General features: G+C 38.6%; 1 protein-coding gene across 16 annotated transcripts in view; it reads right to left on the reverse strand.

The window, feature by feature from the left end:
* LOC107559795 (muscleblind-like protein 2a) overlaps positions 1-21,886 on the reverse strand; it is a 111,287-nt gene extending 89,401 nt beyond the window's left edge. For 12 of the 16 annotated variants that reach the window (XM_016243763.1, XM_016243756.1, XM_016243759.1 and 9 more), the window contains exon 1: positions 21,629-21,886. The gene's annotated coding sequence lies outside the window, so the exon portion shown is untranslated. Of the gene's footprint in view, positions 1-8,069; positions 8,082-11,000; positions 11,090-11,960; positions 12,226-21,628 lie in introns of those variants that run through there. The other 4 variants (XM_016243753.1, XM_016243751.1, XM_016243754.1 and 1 more) reach the window with 4 other exon arrangements.
* Between the last annotated feature and the right edge of the window lie 848 nt (positions 21,887-22,734).

A 22,734-nucleotide genomic window follows, 5' to 3' on the forward strand; every position in this document is an offset into this window, starting at 1 on the left:
CTCCCGTCTCCAGTCCGGGGCGCGAGGGGCGGCGGCTTCTATCAGCGGCTTCGTCCTTCTCTCTGCCCACGGCGCTTGAAGGGACTAGATGGCCCAGCATCCTTGCCCAACGGCCGTGTAACGGGTGCGGTTCTCGTCCGGACTGCGGGTCCGGCATCTTACGACTCTGGCGGCACGGGAGTCCCTCTACGCACCCCTCCTGGACCCACGATGACACCAGCGTGCATGCACAGGGAAGAGACCGGTCTCCCGAGGAGAGGCGCGCTTGGCATTTAAACAGCGATGAGGCTCCATTCGGTTCAGGTGTGCCCCATCACACGCCGCCAGCCGTGGCTATTTCAGCGCTCCTCCTCTCTCACGCACCCACTCATGTCAGGAGCCTGGCGAAGGGCGGCGATTAAGGAACGGGGTGATGCTGATAATTAGGGGGAGGCAGCCGACTCATCACAGTGTGTTGATATCCAGCCGAAGAGCAATCAACCATAACTTCAGACGAGCAGGCTCAGAAGTCAGTTTGAACAATCCGGATAAGCGCAAGTAAGTACCAGTTTGATTAGCCGTCGTACCTACAATGTTTGTGCACTGTGTAAACAATGAGTGACGTATACGCGCAAGAGATCACTTCCGGCGCTTGCGTAAACTACGCCAGAGCGCGTACACACCTCATGCACCGGAGGCCGTGCGCGCGCCCAAAGACAGTTGGACATAGCGGTGTATTAGAGGTAAAAAATTATATAAATACTGTTCGGTTTCTGGCACAAACCAATCGTTTCGTGTCTTAGGACATCAATGTGTCGTCACGAGCCGCAGGGTTTAATTTGGATTTGTCTGTGCATGTTTTTTTTACACTCATAGACTGTTACCATTGCCATCCATTATATGACTGATAGACTGCAACGGTTGGACTTAAAAATCATCAAATGTGTTCTACTGAAGAAACAGTCACCTACATCTTGGATGCCCTGGGGGTAAGCATATAAACATCAAATTTTCATTTTTGGGTGAACTATCCCTTTAAAGCTTGTAAACTGACTTAATAGGCCACCAAAGTCTTTGGATATGCCTGTTCGGATTCAAGGTGCAATCACACATGTCATGAAGCACAACAAACACAGGGTAATCGTTTATAAAACAGCACATGTGTAAAGATAAAAAAGGCAGTAATGCGCAATCAAAGAGAAGCTGCAAACCAACATTTGCCTTCTCCCTTAAAGCAACTGCGATTCCAGTCAAATTAATGCAAATGTCTCCCCGTCAACTGTTCGCTCAAATGAAGCCAACAGAGCAAAAACACTGCAGGTTTCACCAGATGATGGGGTAAGAAAATATCGATGCACGTCGATTCTCAAAAACTGAATATCGATATTTAAAGAAAAAAATCATACAAGATTAGGCTGGACGATATGGCAAAAATGTACACGGTCGATACGATATAATTCCGATATCGATATGAACACTATTTATCGGAAATAGATATCTTTTGTAACATTATAAATGCCTTTATCATCACTTTTGATCAATTTTAAGCATCCTTGCTAAATAAAAGTATTAATTTCTATAATTTCTTTCCCCCAAAAAATAATAAAAATTATACTGAATGGAATAGTGTATAATGTTACAAAAGCTTTTTAATTCAGATAAATGCTGATCTTTGGATCTTTCTTTTCATCAAAGAATCCTGGAAAAAAAAAATGTACTCAACTGTTTTAAATATTGATAATCAGCAAATCAGCATATTGGAATGATTTCTGAAGGATCATGTGACACTGAAGACTGGAGTAATGATGCTGAAAATTTAGCTATGTATGATCACAGGAATAAATTACATTTTAAAATCTATTCAAATAGAAAACAATTTTAAATAGTAAAAATATTTCAAAATATTACTGTTTTTGCTGTACTTTGGAGCAAATAAAAGCAGCCTTGGTGAGCAGAAGAGAATTCTAAAAAAAAAAAAAAAAAACATTAAAAAATCTTACTGTTCAAAAACTTTTGACTGGCTGATTATTCTTATAGATTGAAACTAATGTACTTCAGCCAGAAAAAAAAAAAGGTATGAAATGTGCGCCAAGTCGCTGCAGAAAACAAAAACAACAAAAACTGGAAATGTTGCTGGAGACGGGCTTATTGAAAATGCAAACTGCCAGCAGGAGGCACTTTTAGCGTGATAAAACTAGCGGTTTCTCCAGTAATGGCTGTAATCAAAGCAGCTCCGCTAATGAACGCTACTTTATCAGATCAAATGAAAATGCCATCAAAACTTTTCTGAAGACAGTCGGTTCCCTTCAGAGATACATTCATATAAAACACCCGCGACGTGTTATGATTTTGAAATGTGCAGTGCTCATGTTTATTCAACGAAGTCAAACGCCACAAATAAATCAATGTATGGGAAACACTGGTAATGTATATCGAAATATCGGAAATGTGTTAAAAAATCATATCATCGTTATTGAAAAAAATTATATCGCGAAACATATTGATATTGAATTATTGTCCAGCCCTACAAGATTCATGGCAGTTGTTTCATTTTGAGTTTATATCCCAACCACTAGTTAGCAGTCTTCATCTCTGAACTTATGTGGCACGCCACTAATGTTAGCGTTAATATAGTTCGCTGCTAGTAATGGAGGATGAAAGAATTGTCCCAGTTCCTGTTTCGTGTACAAAGCTGAAGTGTGGTGTCATTTGGGCTTTTGTGGTAACATCCACCGCGGGGTCTGCATGCTGCAGCTTTCTCTAGTGGTGGGGGTGTTTTGTGCAGTTGGGGCGGTGTTCGCGTCACGGTCTCGGCGATTCCATGTGGAACATAAATACAAACTGAAAAACCTGTGAAATCCAAGTGGAAAGGTTTGAGAATGTTCAACATCTGTAGTTATTTTATTGTTTTACAATTGTTTCGTTTTCTTTAGGAATCCTGCAAGCACTTTATTTTTCATTGATATTAAGCAGATGTAATTCTTTTGTTCAGATCAAAATGTTATGACATTGCATGTTACAATTGTAAACTTAAATTGTGAAATTGTAAACTTAAAGCAGGGTCTAGAAATATATATACATATGGTATTTATATAAAATACATTTTATAAGTATTATTCATTTAACTAAAGGATCCTGCGAGCGCTTACATTTTCCCCCCTTTACTCGTACTGCACAAAAAGTCGTTCAATAACGTTGAATGTTACAGGGACTGATTATTGCAAATGCAGATCCCACTGTGTTCTGGTTAAATAATTTTTTTATTTATTTATTGCTAAGGTTTGCATATGGTGGTGTGCTCTTAATGACAGCTTTCCTAAAAATATATCCTATTCCTAAAATAAGAAATATCCCAATATATCGCCTTGTTTACAGTATCGCAACATATCGTATCGCAACCCCTGTATCGTGATGCGTATCATATCGCCAGATTCTTGCCAATACACATCCCTACCAGATGACAACATAACATTTGAGAAGGCTTTTAAAAGGTGAAGTATGTAATTGTTTTATGTTTAAAAAAAACTATTATCGCTTCGTTTAATATGCAGAGTCAACTATTTGTAGGTCCCTTTCTCTGAAAAGTTCAAACAATGCAGTTCTGTGGTGCTTGAGCATCTCAACCAGCCCGACACAACAACACTTGCTCAACTAATTCCATTTAGTGGCGCAAAAATTACAGAATAAAGGCTCAAGAGTAGGGCTATGCAATTAATCGCATGCGATTAATTGCACAGCCCTACTCAAGAGTATACAAAAAAATGGCAAGATATTGCCATGGTCCTAAAACGGACCTTCAGGTTGATAGTTCAGAGCTATCAAAGTCAATATGGAGTGAAAACGGGGTTAGTTATTGAAAAAAAGTGGCCAGTGTAAACTGCTAGATACTGCCAAGTCACCATGTCCCCCTGCAGTTACTTTGGGTTTCAGAGAAGCGAGAGCTTTGACAGATAGTTGTAACAGAGTAGGAATGGCTGCAAGTCAGAGGCTGATGAGGGCAGACAGATGGTGTACAGGTAGGAAGGTGGCTGCGGTATCCTTGTTGTGACCTGCAGAGATTAGCGCTGTCTGTACGCCCCCGCCCTTCCCCACAATGATTAGTGGTTCCGGAGGAGGACGCCTGGCTGAACAGCAAAGCCAGGCATTTCACATATACAATTATCACCAAAAAAAAATAAAAAATACCTTGTGTCACTGTAGGGAAGAGACTCTCAGAAATTAAAGTTGCCCAATCCAAGTCAACAGGGTGTCAACCTTTACAAACTGTACATAAAAGTTTGCCTCTAAAATAACTTTCCTTTTCAGATGATGTCATCAAGCCCTCTCATTATTCAGCCCCTCCCCTCTAACCACCATGTAGAGCCCGCTTTTCACAATCCAATCCATTTCAGGTGGATAAAACTAATTTCCGGCCCATTTTTCGCACACAGAAGTAAAATGGGTTGTGAACAACGTAACCCAGGGTGCAAACTACAGGGTAGCTAGAGGGAGCTCGGCTCCCCTTAATAAGACATGGGCTCCCCTGAAAACGTGATTTATGAAATTTTGGGGGGTCTCAAAAAAGACTGACAATGTGTTATTTTGATGTGCACTTTCAGTTTGGTGTAATGTGATCATTGTGGATTATTATGTGTAAAATTGCAAAAATATCATTCATTCATGCATGACGGTGATTTAAACCTAGTTCACTTCAATAAAGATAACTATACATGCTATTCTTGTCATGAGCATCAAGGTGTGGGGGCGCTGCGGTGCAAATTCCACTCATGTTTAGTACAATGTTAACTCAAAGATTCGTAGAAATAATATAAACGTTGGACTCTGTGGTCGATTCTGTGTTAAGGTAAGGCATGTTATTCGCAATTATGTGTTGTGGCTGGGTTATTATAGGTCTGCGTGACTCTCGATGTCTTATGCCTAATTGAACAGAGGAATTATGGTATTCTTCTGTAGGCCGACGATGAGTAACTTTAAACGATGTTCATGTGAACTCAAAGACAGCCTGATGCTTTGTTTATTGACTATTTGTGGGTGGCTGTTTGTTGTTTCACCTATCAATTCGTGTCGATAAAGTATAATGTATGATTTAGTGTAAAGTGTAAAGTATGATTTATCCTATATAGTGCTTGCATAAAGCAAGTAGTGCATACACTTGTAGCTGTTCTGTATCTTTGCAAGTCATTGTACCCCCTTTGTAAGTCATTGTAAGCCCTCTTTTGAGGCACGCGCTTTATAAAAGAAAAACAAGTGGGCTCCCCCAAAGTCCATGGTATAGTTCGAACACTGACGTAACCTTTTGGGATACTGTGTGGTACTATATAACTAGGCTGCTAATTAATTTGTGATAAAGTAGGGCTGGACAATAATTCAATTTCAGTATGTATCGCGATATAATTTTTTTCAATAACGGTGATATGATTTTTAAACACATTTCCGATATTTCGATATACATTACCAGTTTCCCATACATTGATTTATTTGTGCCATTTGACTTCGTTGAATAAATATGAGCACTGCACATTTCAAAATCATAATGCGTCGCGGGTGCTTTATATGAATGTATCTCTGAAGGGAACCGACTGTCTTCAGAAAAGTTTCGATGGCATTTTCATTTGATCTGATAAAGTAGCGTTCATTAGCGGAGCTGCTTTGATTACAGCCATTACTGGAGAAACCGCTAGTTTTATCACGCTAAAAGTGCCTCCTGCTGGCAGAGAATCAGTTTTCATTTTAAATAAGCCCGTCTCCAGCAACATTTCCAGTTTTTGTTCAATTTTTTTGTTTTCTGCAGCGACTCGGTGCACTTCTCATACCCTTTTTTCTGGCTGAAGCACATTTGTTTCAATCTATAAGAATAATCAGCCTACACTACCAGTCAAAAGTTTTTGAACCGTAAGATTTTTAATGTTTATTTTTAAGAATTCTCTTCTGCTCACCAAGGCTGCATTTATTTGCTCCAAAGTACAGCAAAAACAGTAAAATGTTGAAATATTTTTACTATTTAAAATTGCTTTCTATTTGAATAGATTTTAAAATGTAATTTATTCCTGTGATCATACATAGCTAAATTTTCAGCATCATTACTCCAGTCTTCAGTGTCACATGATCCTTCAGAAATCATTCCAATATGCTGATTTGATGATTATCAATATTTAAAACAGTTAATTTTTTTTTTCAGGATTCTTTGATGAATAGAAAGATCCAAAGATCAGCATTTATCTGAAATAAAAAGCTTTTGTAACATTATACACTATTCTATTGAGTATAATTTTTATTATTTTTTTGGGAAGAAATTATAGAAATTAATACTTTTATTTAACAAGGATGCTTAAAATTGATCAAAAGTGATGGTAAAGGCATTTATAATGTTACAAAAGATTTCTATTTCTGATAAATAGTGTTCATATCGATATCGGAATTATATCGTATCAACCGAAATTCAGAAATATATCGTGATATAAATTTTGGCCATATAGTCCAGCCCTATGATAAAGTAGGTAAACTGGTAATACAAAGACTGTCGTTTCAATCCCAACAAGTTAGCACATATCAAACAAGTTTGAGACCACTTGAGAAAGAAACGTGACCCTTTGATTAAAGACATGCGCTAATTAACAAGTAGGCAAACCAATGCAAATTCCAGATCTATGATGAAATGTACAAACAACCCCATTTACAACTTTGAGTAATTCACAATTACAGTACAACCAAAGAACTGGCAGTGGGGTCACAAGAGTAGGCTTTTCTAAGCTGGTTCTGCCCATTCAAACAGCCTCTTTTGTTACAATAATAACGGTTCCAAACCCAGAGGATGAATGTCGGGTAATCCTCCATGGCATCAGATCAGGATTTGGGTTGCCTAAGCCAGCTGGCATTACATAATATTGGTCATCTCTTAGATAAATAGTGTTCATATCGATATCGGAATTATATCGTATCAACCGAAATTAAGAAATATATCGTGATATAAATTTTGGCCATATAGTCCAGCCCTATGATAAAGTAGGTAAACTGGTAATACAAAGACTGTCGTTTCAATCCCAACAAGTTAGCACATATCAAACAAGTTTGAGACCACTTGAGAAAGAAACGTGACCCTTTGATTAAAGACATGCGCTAATTAACAAGTAGGCAAACCAATGCAAATTCCAGATCTATGATGAAATGTACAAACAACCCCATTTACAACTTTGATTGAGTAATTCACAATTACAGTACAACCAAAGAACTGGCAGTGGGGTCACAAGAGTAGGCTTTTCTAAGCTGGTTCTGCCCATTCAAACAGCCTCTTTTGTTACAATAATAACGGTTCCAAACCCAGAGGATGAATGTCGGGTAATCCTCCATGGCATCAGATCAGGATTTGGGTTGCCTAAGCCAGCTGGCATTACATAATATTGGTCATCTCTTAATTTGCACAGGACTTGCATGTTGGATTGTTAGGTATTTTCATTATTGTTGGTCATTCATAGATTCAAGATTTTTTTTTTGTCACATACATGGTTATATAGGGAATATATGACCAGCAATGAATAAGCATAAATTTAATTTCCAAGTTTTCATTTGCGTGATTGTTTCCCCAACTCAGTTAAGCACAACCCCATTGACAGCATTGGTAGCACATGATAGATATTGCTGGTAGGGCTGTCACTAACGATTATTTTGGTAATGGAGTAATCGGTCGATTATCCTGACAATTACTCGAGTAATCCTCTGCTAATCCTTGTTTAATATTGACTAAAGAATAGTGCTGTGTTCGATACATCGATACGACGATGTATCGTCACAGAGATTTGACGATACGAGTATCGATACAGCTGTCCCTGTATTGATATTTTGGCACGTGTGCAGCAGTGGACCAGGCTTAATTTGAATACAAGAACAACGTTTAAAACGGAGTAGAAAAGTGCAAGGTTTCTAAAAAAATAATGAATAGAGTATAATATATATAGGCTACAACAAGGTTTAATCTGGCCGCAGAGGAACACAACCGGGGTTGCCTGATATAAAGAGACGTAATCCCCAAAACAGCGCTTCCCACTTGTGCAATATGGAAATATCTGCTAAGCGTGCTACTTATCTGTGTCAACCTGGCAACCGTGTACGCGCTCTCTCCACTGTGGATAAACGCGCTTGCTTTCTGAAAACACTGGTTAGCTTGCAGTTTAGCGATCTCCACTTCAATATTCTATTCTCAGAATAAGAATTTTTACTGTGGTACAGTTATGGAGGCCCTTCATAATGCAGAGGTCAACTGCCTGCTCTGCCAATAGTTAGAAATGGCACTATAGTATGCAGTGTTCAATAAATAGCTGTTTTACTAAACTGTTCTGAGGTGAAATTCAATGCAGTCCCATATCGTGATATGTATCGTATCCTCTGTATCGTATCGTGACTTTGCTGGTGATACACAACCCTACTAAACATTTAATTCAAATGTCCACTTAATCTTTAATATTTGGCCATTTCTTTACGACAGAAATGCTACAGCTACTGTAATTTCTTGAATATGTGGACATCAAAACGTGTAACTCAGAGTGAGGATTTGAGCTTTCATTTTGAAATCATGATGAACAGTTAACATTAGGGCTGCATGATAAATCGAAATGGAATCGAGATCGCGATTCGACAGAAGCTGCGATTGTCATGCGTATCTTTCAGTGAAGCACGGTTCTGTGATCAGCAGTAAATCTCCATCTAAAGGCCAGAGGGCGCTCTCGCGCTGAAACTCCAAATACGCCTCGCAGAAGAAACCCAGGAAATGCCTATCGCTGCAGCTGAATAAACAGAAGATTCAACTGCTTTCATTGATTCAACGTGACTAATAAACACATGACTATGGCAATATATGGTTTATCTGAGTTCTTATTCTTATAATTTTCATTAAAATAAAGTATATTTATAATGCAATCCCTTTATCACTGCTGAAATACGTTGCGTGCCTTATTCTGTGTAAGAAGCCACATCATCTCACAGAAGGATTTATTTCAAACACTCAACTGACGTTATGAAGTGAGTTTGGAGTAAAAATATGTTATTAAATGTGGTATTTTCACATGCTTTCAGATGGAGCAGCATTTACTTCACAGAGCCGTAGTTCACTGAGAAGCTATGCAAACAGCTGTCATTATCGCGAACGATTTCTTCGATTTCATAATCACGCAATAAAATCGTGTGTATATGCAATTTTTTTGCGTAACTTGTCAGTGAACTACGGCTATGTGTAGTAAATTCTGCTCCATCTGAAAGCACATGGTGATGATTTCCTGCTGATTACAGAACTGGCTTTTTAAACAAAATGCGCATGAAAATCGCATTCGATTAATCGTGCAGCCCTAGTTAACATATTGAGAAATATATTAATGTATTCTCCTGTGATTGTGTATGTTTATAAATGATTTACCTTATAAATGTGATGAAATGACCCAAACTCACAACAATATGTAGAGACGCTCCACACATAAATTATAACAGTTCGTGTGGAGCAGCATTTACTGTGAACAGAGCCGCTCTGAGACACACACACACATGTAACTAATTCAAGCACACGTATTAAGCCGGCATTGCATATATTTATTTAATTGAATCGTAGCGTTTGTTAATTCAAAATAGCATTATGCTTTATTATGATTTTTAAATTAGTTTCATATATCACGCAGCCTTGGATGACGGTCTAATAATGATTTTCATGGATTCTCGTCAGTGGAATGCGCCACTTCAAGTATTTTGCGGATTACTCGACACGGACAAAATACAATCAAGGATTCTTTTTAAATTGAGTAGTTACTCCAATTGAATCGAGGAATTGTGACAGCCCTAATTGTTGGTAGCGATTGGATCCATCCATTTTTCTAAACTCTGAAGTGAATCCAAAAAGCCTGAACTTTTCTTGACAATGAAATTGGCTGCTGGGTATCTTTTACACTTAACTGGTTTAGGAAAAACATGTTTTTCTTTGCTGATGATTTTGTACAATGCCATGATCATATCATATAGAAGCCAAGGACAAATTCAAGGCAATAGCTGTTTTGGAAGTAACCGCTTCATTCAGTTTGTAGCACAAGAACAGGACTAGGACACATTCTTTACAGCTGGACCTGAACAAGTATTTTAGACTGCAACTAGGGCTGCGCAAATAATCAAATGCGATTTTCATGTGCATCTCATCAGTAAAGCCGGTTCTGTGATTAGTAGTAAGTCTCCAGCACGTGCTTTCAGATGGAGCAGCATTTACTACACAGAGCCGCAATATCGCATTCATAATCGGCAATGAATCGCCTGTGTTTTTGAACGCGATAATCACAGAACCGGCTTGACTGACGAGATGCGCATTAAAATCTCATTCGATTATTTGCACAGCCCTAACTGCAACCAGTAATTTTTAGTCATGCAACTTAAAAAGAGCTTAATATCTTTAGAGTTAAGAGCTGAATGATTGTAAGCATTCATTAAAGTCATACATTTCAGTAATTAGATCATGCATTATCATCATTCCATTCAGCTAAAATATGAAGTGATTATGGAAACGTTTTCTGATAAACAAATCACACAATAATGTAATTAAACATTAAAAGATCATATTTAAAACAATCCACAACTCCGGCTCCACAAGGCTTGATACAGGATCAAACTTGTACACGGGAGACAGACAGTATCACTGCACATGCAGTTTGGAAAGGGCTGCAGCCCAGATTCAATATGGTCAGCAAAATGGGTGTGTCATATGATAATAGCCTTAATGTAAAACTGAATCTCGGTGACCCAAGTTATTATCTTCATAACACCAAGGCTGCTTTTATCCCCCAGATCATCGTCTCTAGTTATTTATAGCGTCATGGATGGCAGCCATGCCTGGCTGGTACCGCGCTCATATCCTCAGGCTGTGTGAAACTGATGTTTAATTTAATTAAGAAGATCATTTAGGCACAGATCTGATCTACTTAGCGACTGACAGACAGTGTTTTTAGAAACTATACTGCAACTTACCTGAGGAAAAAGGGAATTATGACACACTAACTTACCTTTGAAGGCTGGTAATGGAGGATAAAATCTTGCCCGAGTTGTGAAAACTCAACATGAGCTTGAGTTTAAATACTCACTCCCTGCTACAACAAACTTTTGCCTTGACATTAAGATGCTGGCACAAAGTCTCGGTTTTCTTTACAAGTGCGCAATATGGCGCCCCTACTAAAATAGTCTCATAACAAAGGGTAATTTTTTCATGTTGTAAAGCCTTAAAACGAGCAGGCTAATTACTTTTTCCAAGTCTGTCTAAACGTTTCGGATTGATTCAAAAAGGCGCTGTTGCTCTCAAGGCTTTGGCTAATAAAGAGTCAGTGGACTGTTTTCATGCTTTTTTAACAGGAAGGGCAGAGTCAGACTCTCTCTTTATAAAAACACGCTCTTCCTCTCAACACTTTTGCCAAATGTTCGACACAAATGCGGCCTTTTCCTGCCACGGCGCAGGTCCTGCTCTTTTAAAGTCTGGACTGTACGCCTAGTAAAACCGGAGGTCTGATCAGGCCAACATAAAATATTCTGGCATTCATTAAATTTGCATAAAGCCCTTGATAATCGGGCTAGACCATTACCTTCGGATAGGCTTGTAATCATTTCCTTGGAATCATTTAAATTGCAGAAAACAAACATTTGTGTAAATTGCATAAATATGCCTTTGGTTTGAGAACAAATTCACACAAATCAGTCATTCTAACTACATAAATACAAGCACTATATCTTAAAACTGTAACTACTTTACAAATGTTCCAAAGGAAAGAAACCAGAAAGACTTGGGATTTGGGATACACATGGGTTAAAGACAGAGTAACTTACTGACAACTCCACACCTCCTCTCAGATTTCCCTCCCTCTCGTTCCACACCCCTGCCCCCATGCAGCATATTGCAGCAAAATTCCTCATGTTGGGAAAAACAACTTTACAACTTGAACTTTAAAAGATAAAATGTACCCTACTCCTCCCACCTTGTTGAAATAACGAAGCCTCCTTCCTCTTCACGTCTCACTCCCTCTTCTGCTCACCTGGTGTGGCAATCGGACTCCTTCACTTCACGCTCTCCCGGGTATATAATGACCACATAAACCGTTGTCATTCCCTTTGCGAAGCCGTGAGCTGGTGGCCCATGCCGAGACAGGGATTTTTTTCTCAGCAACCGCAGCAAAAGCACCAGCGTGTCTGCTTGCTGGTCAACTATCCGGCTGAAACATTTCCAGCTATTCCCACACCCCTCCCCTCCTCTCCTGCAACCAACCCCTTCCTGCCAGACTGCCTCCGGCAAAAGGCCGCCCATCCGCAATCTAGCCAATAGCATCATTCCCTCTGTGAGGCTCTGTTGTTAGCAGAGTTTCCCCGAACTAGCAAACTGACCTCAGAGCTTCCAATGACAGGCTCCTGAATGCTGAACTTAAAGGTATTCCCCCATTTTTATGCCCTGGCAACGAAAGATTGATATTCTTTTCCCCAACTTTTCCAAATTATACACTGTGATGGGGATGAAACTCTATGACTGGAAATGTTTTATAAACAGCAATGTGCACAAATTTGCTAATTTAAACTTTTTGCTACTATAGTTGCTCCAACGGTTTTTCTTCTTCCATACAATACAAATTGAGACGTTTGTCTGAATGCACACAGTCAAGCTCCAAAAAGGACAAAATCACAATAAAAGAATCTAGGACTGCACGATTAATCGAATGCGATTGCCATGCGCATTTTGTTAGTAAAGCCGGTTCTGTAATCAGCAGGAAATCATCATCACGCGCTTTCAGATGGAGCAGAATTTACTACAGATAGCCGTAGTTCACTGACAAGTTGCACAAAAAAAAAATGTTATTGCGCGATTATGAAATCGAAGAAATCGTTCGCGATAATGACAGCTGTTTGCATAGCTTCTCAGTGAACTACGGCTCTGTGAAGTAAATGCTGCTCCATCTGAAAGCATGTGAAAATACGACATTTAATTACATATTTTTACTCCAAACTCACTTCATAATGTCAGTCGAGTGTTTGAAACAAATCCTTCTGTGAGATGATGTAGCTTCTTACACAGAATAAGGCACACAACATATTTCATAGTATTTCAGCAGTGACAAAGGCATTGCATTATAACTATACTTTATTTTAATGAAAATTATAAGAATAAGAACTCAGATAAACCATATATTGTTGTAGTCGTGTGTTTACTAGTCACGTTGAATCAATGAAAGCAGTTAAATCTTTTGTTTATTCAGCTGCAGCGATGAATAAGGAGGGTTTCTCCTGCGAGGCGTATTTGGATTTTCAGCACAAGAGCGCCCTCTGGCCTTTGGATGGAGATTTACTGCTGATCACAGAACCGTGCTTCACTGAAAGATACGCATGACAATCGCAGCTTCTGTCGAATCGCGATCTCGATTCCATTTCGATTTATCATGCAGCCCTAAAAGAATCATAAAATCAGCCCAAAACATTCATAATCATTGTCTCTTAATGGAATTTTATGTGTGGATGGCGCAACGTGATGCCAGAAAAATATAAAAACCAAGTGACAGACTATGGTTAACTAAAACTTAACCTAAGATTAAAACCATTAAAAAAGATCATTACTCGTAATATTTACTGAAATTAATCTTTTTTTTATATATAGCTAGTTGCCAAGATAAGGTAGCTTAACTTGATATACTAAAAGAGAAATAAAAGAATCATAAAATCAGCCCAAAACATTCATAATCATTGTCTCTTAATGGAATTTTATGTGTGGATGGCGCAACGTGATGTCAGAAAAATATAAAAACCAAGTGACAGACTATGGTTAACTAAAACTTAACCTAAGATTAAAACCATTAAAAAAGATCATTACTCGTAATATTTACTGAAATTAATCTTTTTTTTATATATAGCTAGTTGCCAAGATAAGGTAGCTTAACTTGATATACTAAAAGAGAAATAAAAATTTATTAAAAATTAATAAAATTATAGACATTTTTAAAAAAGTGACAAAAATACAATTATGAAAGTTTTAACTACATTTAAAATGAAAAATGAGATGCAAGAGAAATTTAAAAACGGACAAAAAAAAAAGTTTCATCATTGGCACAGCTGGAAATTTGAATTAACATAGAAGTTTTTTTTTTTCTTCGGAGCTCTTAAATCTCCATTCAAACCTTGAGCGATGCATGTAAAGTTGCATTTTTAAGTTGAACACAAGAAACAGAGTTTGCTCATTTCCTCATGCAAAGCTATCATATAGTGATGAACGATTAATTGCATTTGCGATAATATCGCGAAATGAAAAATGTAGATTTTTCAATCGCAGAGGCTGCGATTACACGGTCACGTGACAGGCGAGAGTAAAGAGGTGTGTTCGACTTGAAGATCAGATCAGTGTATGACATCAAAGTACGGCGAGCGAGAGAAAGCATAAGGAGACGTCCGCGCTCTCTTATAGCTCTCGCAGTACTTTGATGACACACACCCATCGGTCTAAGCAGCGCTGCTTGAAGTCGAGCGCGGGCCATCAGCAGAAAAATAAAAGAAATAAGTAAACAGCCAAAAGACGTAACTTAGAATGGGGGATGGATAGGTTTGTGAAAGCGAAGAGAAAAGCCATAGATGAAGTCGCACAGACCCAGGCAGGTGCTGGTCATTTAAAAGCTAAATGCAGAAAATATGACGAGGCATATCTTGCTCTCGGCTTCACTCACCGTGTCTATACAGGACGCTACAGTTGTGCATCGCGCCGCAACAGCTCTACACTGGACGCGACAAAGCGACCGTTGCAAATCATTTTAACTTTGTGTCAGTATAGGGTTGCCAACCGTTTCATATAATAAGGAATCATCCCGTATCAAAGAAGCGTTTCGTATAGCTTTCATTTTCCATATAGCAGTTTGTCCCGTATTTAAGGCACCATATTTGACCACCTAGACCATACGAATAACAAACTCTAAATTGAGAATTAATCATTCTTTATTGACAAGTGTTTGATTTGTGAACAGGGAGGCTTTAAGACCAAGCAGAATTCTCTGCCGGCTGGTCGCTCCTGCTTCACAGCGAACGGGATTTGCGCTAATGGAGTTAGTTTTTTTTTTTACATCTGCATTTCGACTTTAGCAAATCAGTTTGAGCGAATATAAACAACGTGATTCCAACATCCAACCACGCAAGAAAATGTGCATTTTACCTGAGGGAAGACCAATATTGATCAATAATGAAAGTCATCTTTCTTTAATGCATACCTAGATAAAACAATTTACATTTAATGGCTGTAGGGTGAGAAATAGTATAAGGTTATTGCACATATTTGTATTGCACAATGGGAGAACATTTAAAGGGGTCATATGATGCGATTTCATTTTTTCCTTTCTCTTTGGAGTGTTACAAGCTCTTGGTGCATAAAGAAGATCTGTAAATTTGCAAAGACTAAAGTCTCAAATCCAAAGAGATATTCTTTATAAAAGTTAAGAGTCAGCCACACCCCCCTAAAATGGCTCGTTCGAACACGCCCCCACATATCTACCCCAGTATGTGGGAAGATCTGCATAACGCAGCCCAAATGTTCACGCAAAGAAAGAAGGCGTAACTTTTATTCTCACTGTAATATTGTTGCCGCCATGTCCTAAAGACGCTGTGTGCTTTCGTTGTGAAAGCGAAACTACTTTGTTTGGTCTTCCAAAAGAGGACGATATCCACTTCGTCATGCCTAGAGCTGATCCGTGCTGGTCGCTGAGGAAATACATCAACTTAGTGCTGTGGATCGCCGGATCGGCTTTCACCGTTTTCACCGCTCCTTCGCCGGGACCGCCGTTCTCGACCCCGCCACCTCAGCTCTCACTCTTGCCCGGGATTTCGCTCACGCTAGACCGCTGTGTTTTTCGTTGTGAAAGTGAAACTACTTTGTTTGGTCTTTCAAAAGAGGACGATATCTGCTTCGTCATGCCTAGAGCTGGTCCGTGCTGGTCGCTGAGGGAATACTTAGTGCTGTGGATTGCCGGCACATTTTATGGAAGACTGTTTACTGATCCTGGGAGAGCAACGTTAGACTAAAATGGCGGCAGTTCTGACTCACGTAAGTACGTTTTCTTTTATCATTTGCCACTGATGATTCAAACGCGAGTTTTGGGCAGTGTGGAGTAACGTTAGCACTTGTAGTTTTCTCTGATCACAAATGCAGACAGTGTTTTATGTTTACGCAGCACGATGCAATGCAACGCAACGCGTAAAAAGACAGTATAAGTCATTATAATCAGTAATTATGTCCCCACTGGATGCAACAAATGCCTCGTTTATAATGGGTTTTAATGTTTTTGTCTCGTCGCTCCGGCCGGACACGGCATCACAGTATGGTAAGGGGCGTAACATTTCCGTCACACGCTTGAGGTATTCGGCCAATCACAACGCACTGGATAGCTGGCCAATCAGAGCACACCTCGCTTTTCAGACCGATGAGCTTTGTAGAAATCGACGCGTTTCAAAAAGGCGGGGCATAGAGGAGAAACAATAATGTACAGTATGTGGAAAATAATGTGTTTTTCTAAACTTTAAACACATTTCATTACACCAAATAATGTTCTTTTTAGCAGCATCATATGACCCCTTTAACTGTTCATGAGGTAGATTGCCTATAGCCTATATACTGCCGTTCAAAAGTTTGGGATCAGTAATATTTTTAATGTGTTTTTTTTTTAAGAAGTTTCTTATGCTCATCAAGCCTGCATTTATTTCAAATGTAGAAACAAAACTGTAATTTTGTGGAATAGCCTATTATTGCAATTTAACATTTTCAGCATCATTACTCAGGTCTTTAGTGTCACATGATCCTTCAGAAATCATTATAATATGCTGATTTATAATCAGAGATGGAAACAGTTGTGCTGCTTATTATTGTTTGGGACCAGTGATATTTTTTCAGGATTCTTTGATAAATAAAAAGTTAAAAAGAACAGTGTGTTGTGTGTTAAATATACACTACTATTCAAAAGTTTGGGGTCAGTACATTTCTTTTTTCTTTTTAAAGAAACTTTTAGAATACTTATTCAGTAAGGATGTGTTAAATGGACAAAAAAGTGATATTGTTAGAAAATATTTATATTTTGAATAAATTCTGTTCTTTTTAACTTTATTTATGGAATACAGGTTCCAAAAAAAATATTAAGCAGCACAAGTTAACTGATAATAAATCAGCATAAGAATGATTTCTAAAGGATCATGTGACACTGAGGACTGGAGTAATGATGCTGAAAATTCAGTGCTGCGTCACAAGAAAAGCCTGTGTGTCCTATGCCTTAGTGGACAGCAAGAAACCCACAAAACATAAATAAACAACAACGAGAGAATAATAAGAAGTTATTCTCTCTATGCTATTTTTCAATGTTTCAAGTGATGCAGGTGTTTTTTTCCCTGTAGGTTTTTTAAATAAATAAAAAAACATTATTTTTCATAATGTTTAGTGAAATAATTTGGTAGTCTGATGGGGGCGCAACCAAAAAAGTTTGAGAACCACTGGTCTAAAGTTAACAGACAGTGTTTAAAAAGTGCAGTGCACGTTTACATATGTTTATTACAGTGACTGTGAATTACCTAAAGTAGTGTGGTAAAGCAACAGATTTGTTTTTATATTTCTGCAATCTACTTTAGTTTGTGTGATTTGTTACTGACTTTCATTTTAATGTTTACACCAGGCTTATTTGTCAGTGCTTTATGTTGTCATAATTATTACATGCTTACAAGGTTCGAAGTTCAACAAATCAGTCAATATACTGTGATAGTAGTTGTTAAATAAAAATGTCATTCATATCAATTCATGCATCACCTAATTTCATCGTAACATATAGGCCTGGCCTACAGAAAATAACATTTATGTTTAATCTATCTAATAGTGTGTTGGTCATACTATACAATGATTTATACCTTGTCTTTGTTGAATAATACAGAACATAAAGAGCTTTAAAAAAAATAATTGCATATTAAATCGCAATCGCAATATTGGTAAAAAAAAAAAAAATTCGCAATTAGATTATTTTCCAAAATCGTTCAGCCCTACTATCAGATGATTTTAGAAGACGTTGAATCCTGTGCAGGAATCATATAGATCAATTTTATGGTACTTTTTTGAACTTGACAGGCTCAATCGCCATGAACTTTGATTGTATGGAAAAGAACTACATGAACTTTTGGCCTACTGTCTTCTTTTGTGTTTCATCGAAGGAATTGCAAATGACAACAAGTTTGGAATGCTACAGGACTGAGTAAATGATGACAAAATCTTCATTTATGAGTGAACTATTCCTTCAAGATGGTTTCAAAAGTATATCTGCCCTCAAGGCAGCATTTGTGTAGTCGCAATGTAGAAAGACTTTGAATTCTCTCACACGTCTAACACCTCAGTCAAACACAGCAGCTCTGCCTGCCTCCAAGGTCTCTGCATCCCCTGGCAACCCATCGCTATGACAATGAGCATCGTTACCATAGGGCGATGAGGACACATCCTCCCCTCCTCTACCTTCGAGACAGGAAGCCTCTCGGCGTCACGTGAGGGATGATGCAGTGGGGTAGAAGTGATGAGTCAGATGCCGCTTTACAATGTTTCCATCCGAATCAATAGAACAGCTGCCTCCTGCTTTTAGGGGCTCACGTTCCCGAGGGCACACTGCAATTATGTGACAGCCAGAGTGCTTTTACAAAAGCAACGACAAATGATGTTAAAACAATGCACTGCTTAAACATCAATGAGGCGAGCCATGCACTCGCACTCAATGCGGCTGCCAGCTAACCCTGACAGTCAACTCTAGGTGATTACACTAAACACTCCTACTGGATTAATGTTGTTTATTGCTCAAATTGCTCATTTGACATATAGTATCGAGGTTGAATGTCAAATGATTTGGTCAAATAATTAATGCACCTGCACCTCGCTGAGGAAATTAACTAAGTTAGCTTTATACAATTAGGCAATGCTGTTTTAAAAGAGAATGGAATTCAGTAGAAGAAATGGAAGAATAATCCGTTTGTGTGCATGCATCTTTCAGAAATGTGCAACTTGAGGAAATTAAAATGTACTAATGTTGATATATTTACAATTTAAGACTCTCCATCGTTTTACGGTCACTAGTAAATAATTCAACCCATGACACCATTCCTGATATAAAGCCAAAATCCATGGATTCCCTTTGGACAGGACATTAAGCATATCTTATGGTCTACAGATTGAGACATTAAGTCAAATATTTGATATACAATTTCTAGTTTTCCTCATTTATTTGGAAAGCTCTGACTAATACAGCTATTTGATTACATATTACGATTTCAAGCTCTTGCGGAGCCATTTAATGATTACTTTATCAAATGTATCACATTGTTAATGTTCTACAGAAATGTAAACCACCTCGGAGCTTCCCGTTTCAGGCTATAATCAATTCCTAGCAGCATGACGATCTGTCACGATAATGATAAGCTATTTGAAAGATTTTAAGAGGTGAACCAGCATCCGCTAAATGAATTCATGCAAATGCAAAGACAAATTTCCTATCAGAAAATATTTTTTTAATGTAAAGGTTTTGCATTTGCATGATGCTAACACATCTGCATTTAACCTCCACTACATTTAGTCTACTTACAAAATTCTTCTGAGTGTTGCAGTTTAAACCTGGTCTAAAACAGCATGCATATAGTACCAAATGAACACATGCACAGTACATACAGTACTTACTTTTTAATAGCTCTGCAATATAAACATCATTCCATTTAACCATAACCACACTTAATACACTTTAATGTGAGAGAGACTATTACTAATTTTGCATAACCTAAGCTACTTAAAATATCACTTAAAATGCAATACTAAGTTGACTTCTAATTCATATTTTCATTTTTAGACCCCTTGAAGACCCCCCTGTTCTAGAGACAGCTCTTCTATGTTCTTAAAAGATGTCTACAGTAAACTATGATGCAAAACTAAATGCTGGTTTCCAAAACCCAAAGGTAACTAATTACCCCCCATTAGACATCCTCACTAAATAAGAATCATTATCCGACACTGACCAACAAGGATATGCAGACTTGCAGGCAGAGGCTCAATTTACTAAAACAACCAGAAAGGTGCAATACCTGCTGTGCGGGCAAATAAAAATGAGATCATGGAATTAAGATTCCTATTTGGGTCATACTTGCATTATGCTTATTGAGATTTAGCAAAGCATCTTAGCATATATCCTCTTCCATATCTATGTCGCTCAGCACTTTCTCAGGTAACTCACCTTTCCTCTGCATGTCTCAGCTAACTCAAACTATTTGTTTGGACACGGTAGCATGAGAAGACTATGTTATTTCAACATTTACCATGGCCATATGTTTTTACACTACGATAATATGATGCTATTCTTCAAGTATCTTCAACTACAGGTTACGTGATCAAATTACCATGGTATATATTGATCAGGCATGGTACTATTCATATCCAGTACTATTCCTGTACCATGGTATACTTTTTTTCCTGAGAGAAACCGGCCGACGCGACGCAATTAGGCCGCCTAGCAAGCTGGAAGCGCTCTAGTAGTTCCGCGTTAGTGAGAATGCACTAGTTGTTGGGCTCTCACGTGCTCGGTGTGCGCACGGGGTGTGGCGCGGGATTTGGGAGCGGTTTCATGGCAGGGCTAGTCTTCACGGGTGAACCGTATGTCGTTCTGTGCATATAAAAGACAGCAAGTCTTACTTTTTTTTAGACAGAAATGATGATGGTGATAAACTGACGAGATTTATTCGATATAATTCTCCTCGCGCAGCGATGACGTGGGGAAAAAAGACCCGTATCAACTCGAGCGCGTGAAGTCTGAAGTAACGAATACAGTGCTAAACTCTTCATTTAACGTATACTAGCCATACTCTCTCTCCTCTGTCTCTGTGTGTGTGTGTGTGTGATGAAGCAAGGGGGGGAAACTCTTCTTAAAGTCATTATTTTAAAACAAATATCGAACCAATTATTATTTCTGATCTCATGGAATTTGACGCGATAAATTCCAATAAATTATCCTCAAGGAACGATGCCGCGATAATAATTTAAGCAACTAAACAAGCATGAATTATGAGCGGTCCGCGTTGATTTCCCTTTTTAGCAATTTTAACGAATGCGGCGTCTAAGCCATCATAATTTACACTCTGTTTTGCATTGAGAAACAAACTCTTGAATTCTTTAAATCGTTATATTATATTCGGGGAAAGCACGTCTTACTCATCGCGTTAGAACTCGGCGGACGATATTGGAATTAATTCCCATCACGGAGTAACGGAGCAATGACACCGGGGGGAAAGGCAACACTGCTGTCAACTAAAACAATCCTCATGAATGAGCGGTCAACGCGTATTTTTCATCGATTTGAACAAAGTCAATGTCACGGTGATTTTACGACGGCCAGCACGCGAGCGTTCACATTTTAGCGCGCGGGCGTAGTTTTATTTTTAAGAACGATTTATTACTTCTCGCTCGGAAACACAACATTTCCTAAACCCATGTCGACATCACTGACCGCTAGCTAAACACGCTCGCATTGTATTGACACTCCACACCCTGTATCCACAATAAACAGTCTGCGCTTTACAAATATCGCTCGCACTACTTTGTCAACACCTTAAAAACGCTTGAATTGAACCTGCTGCTTACCTGGTAACCGTGCCCTGCCGCTGCTGTGCTGTTTCTTGACCACAAATCACGCAGACGGCAAAAGAGCTCGATGGAAACCGCGGTAGGTGACTCGTTAGGTCAGCGGAAATAAGGCTTGTTTTTTAACCGAAGCGAACATTCTCGTCGGTCCACACGAAACGCGATTTGTCAGGCAACCGGTTTGGATTTTAACGCCGAACTCAAGTTAGTTTAACAAGAAGCTGGTCATGCAACAAGCTGCTCTGGCAGCTCGTGGGAGGAGAGACCAAGTCATGTGACTCGGAAACGGGGGGGGTGGGGGGGGGAGGTTGCTACTGTAAAGAGCAAATGTACTTGAAATGTATCCTATGTACCTACTTTTGCGTTTATAAATCTCAAGGAATTTAAAAAGCAGCTGTTAATGTGTAGTCTTTGGAATCTAGTCTTAAGACTTGCCATGTCAGTTGTGTTAATTCCCCCCTATTTACAGTCTGGCGTGGTTTAGTCCAAATGAATGTCAGGAGCCCTGGGAAGGGCAAGGGTCTGCTTGTTGCCGTGGAAACAACAGTGAATCTCCCGAGGGTACATTGGATGTGGGCTACAGTACTGTTAAATCAACAAGCTGAAGGCCTGTTGTTCATTTTAGATGGTGACGATTAGATTCAGATGGCTGAATCCGCAACAGTTTACATGTGAAGATAGTGAGTGAGAGCCCGGTGCCCAGAGGCCCCTGTCCATAATATCTGAAAGTTATTACTTTTAAGATGAAGTGCATAATTGAAAAGTAATGACAACAATTAAAATAATCAATAATAATAAATTATAGACTTTAGGGGTGGGATTCTCTGAGATGGATTATACAACAACAATGTAAAACATGTAAATAATGGTGCATCAGAAAAAGAGGGAAAATGTGTAGTTTTTACTTTTAGTATCCTTTATGCTATTAAGTGCCTCAAACAAAACTATGAATATTTTTTAAAGACTTGATGTCATCTGGTAGCCTAAACGACAGCAAATCCATTCCTAGTCTTCCACAAATAAAGTGGAAGACTAATGAAGTTTTGTGATTTGTATCTGTTAGTTTTAGATTAATGTCTGTATTTTTTCGAAAAGGTTAATTGTAA

The sequence above is a fragment of the Sinocyclocheilus grahami genome, unplaced genomic scaffold, assembly GCF_001515645.1.
Source record: "Sinocyclocheilus grahami isolate Dianchi unplaced genomic scaffold, SAMN03320097.WGS_v1.1 scaffold699.1, whole genome shotgun sequence".
Classification (NCBI taxonomy): Eukaryota; Metazoa; Chordata; class Actinopteri; order Cypriniformes; family Cyprinidae; genus Sinocyclocheilus; species Sinocyclocheilus grahami.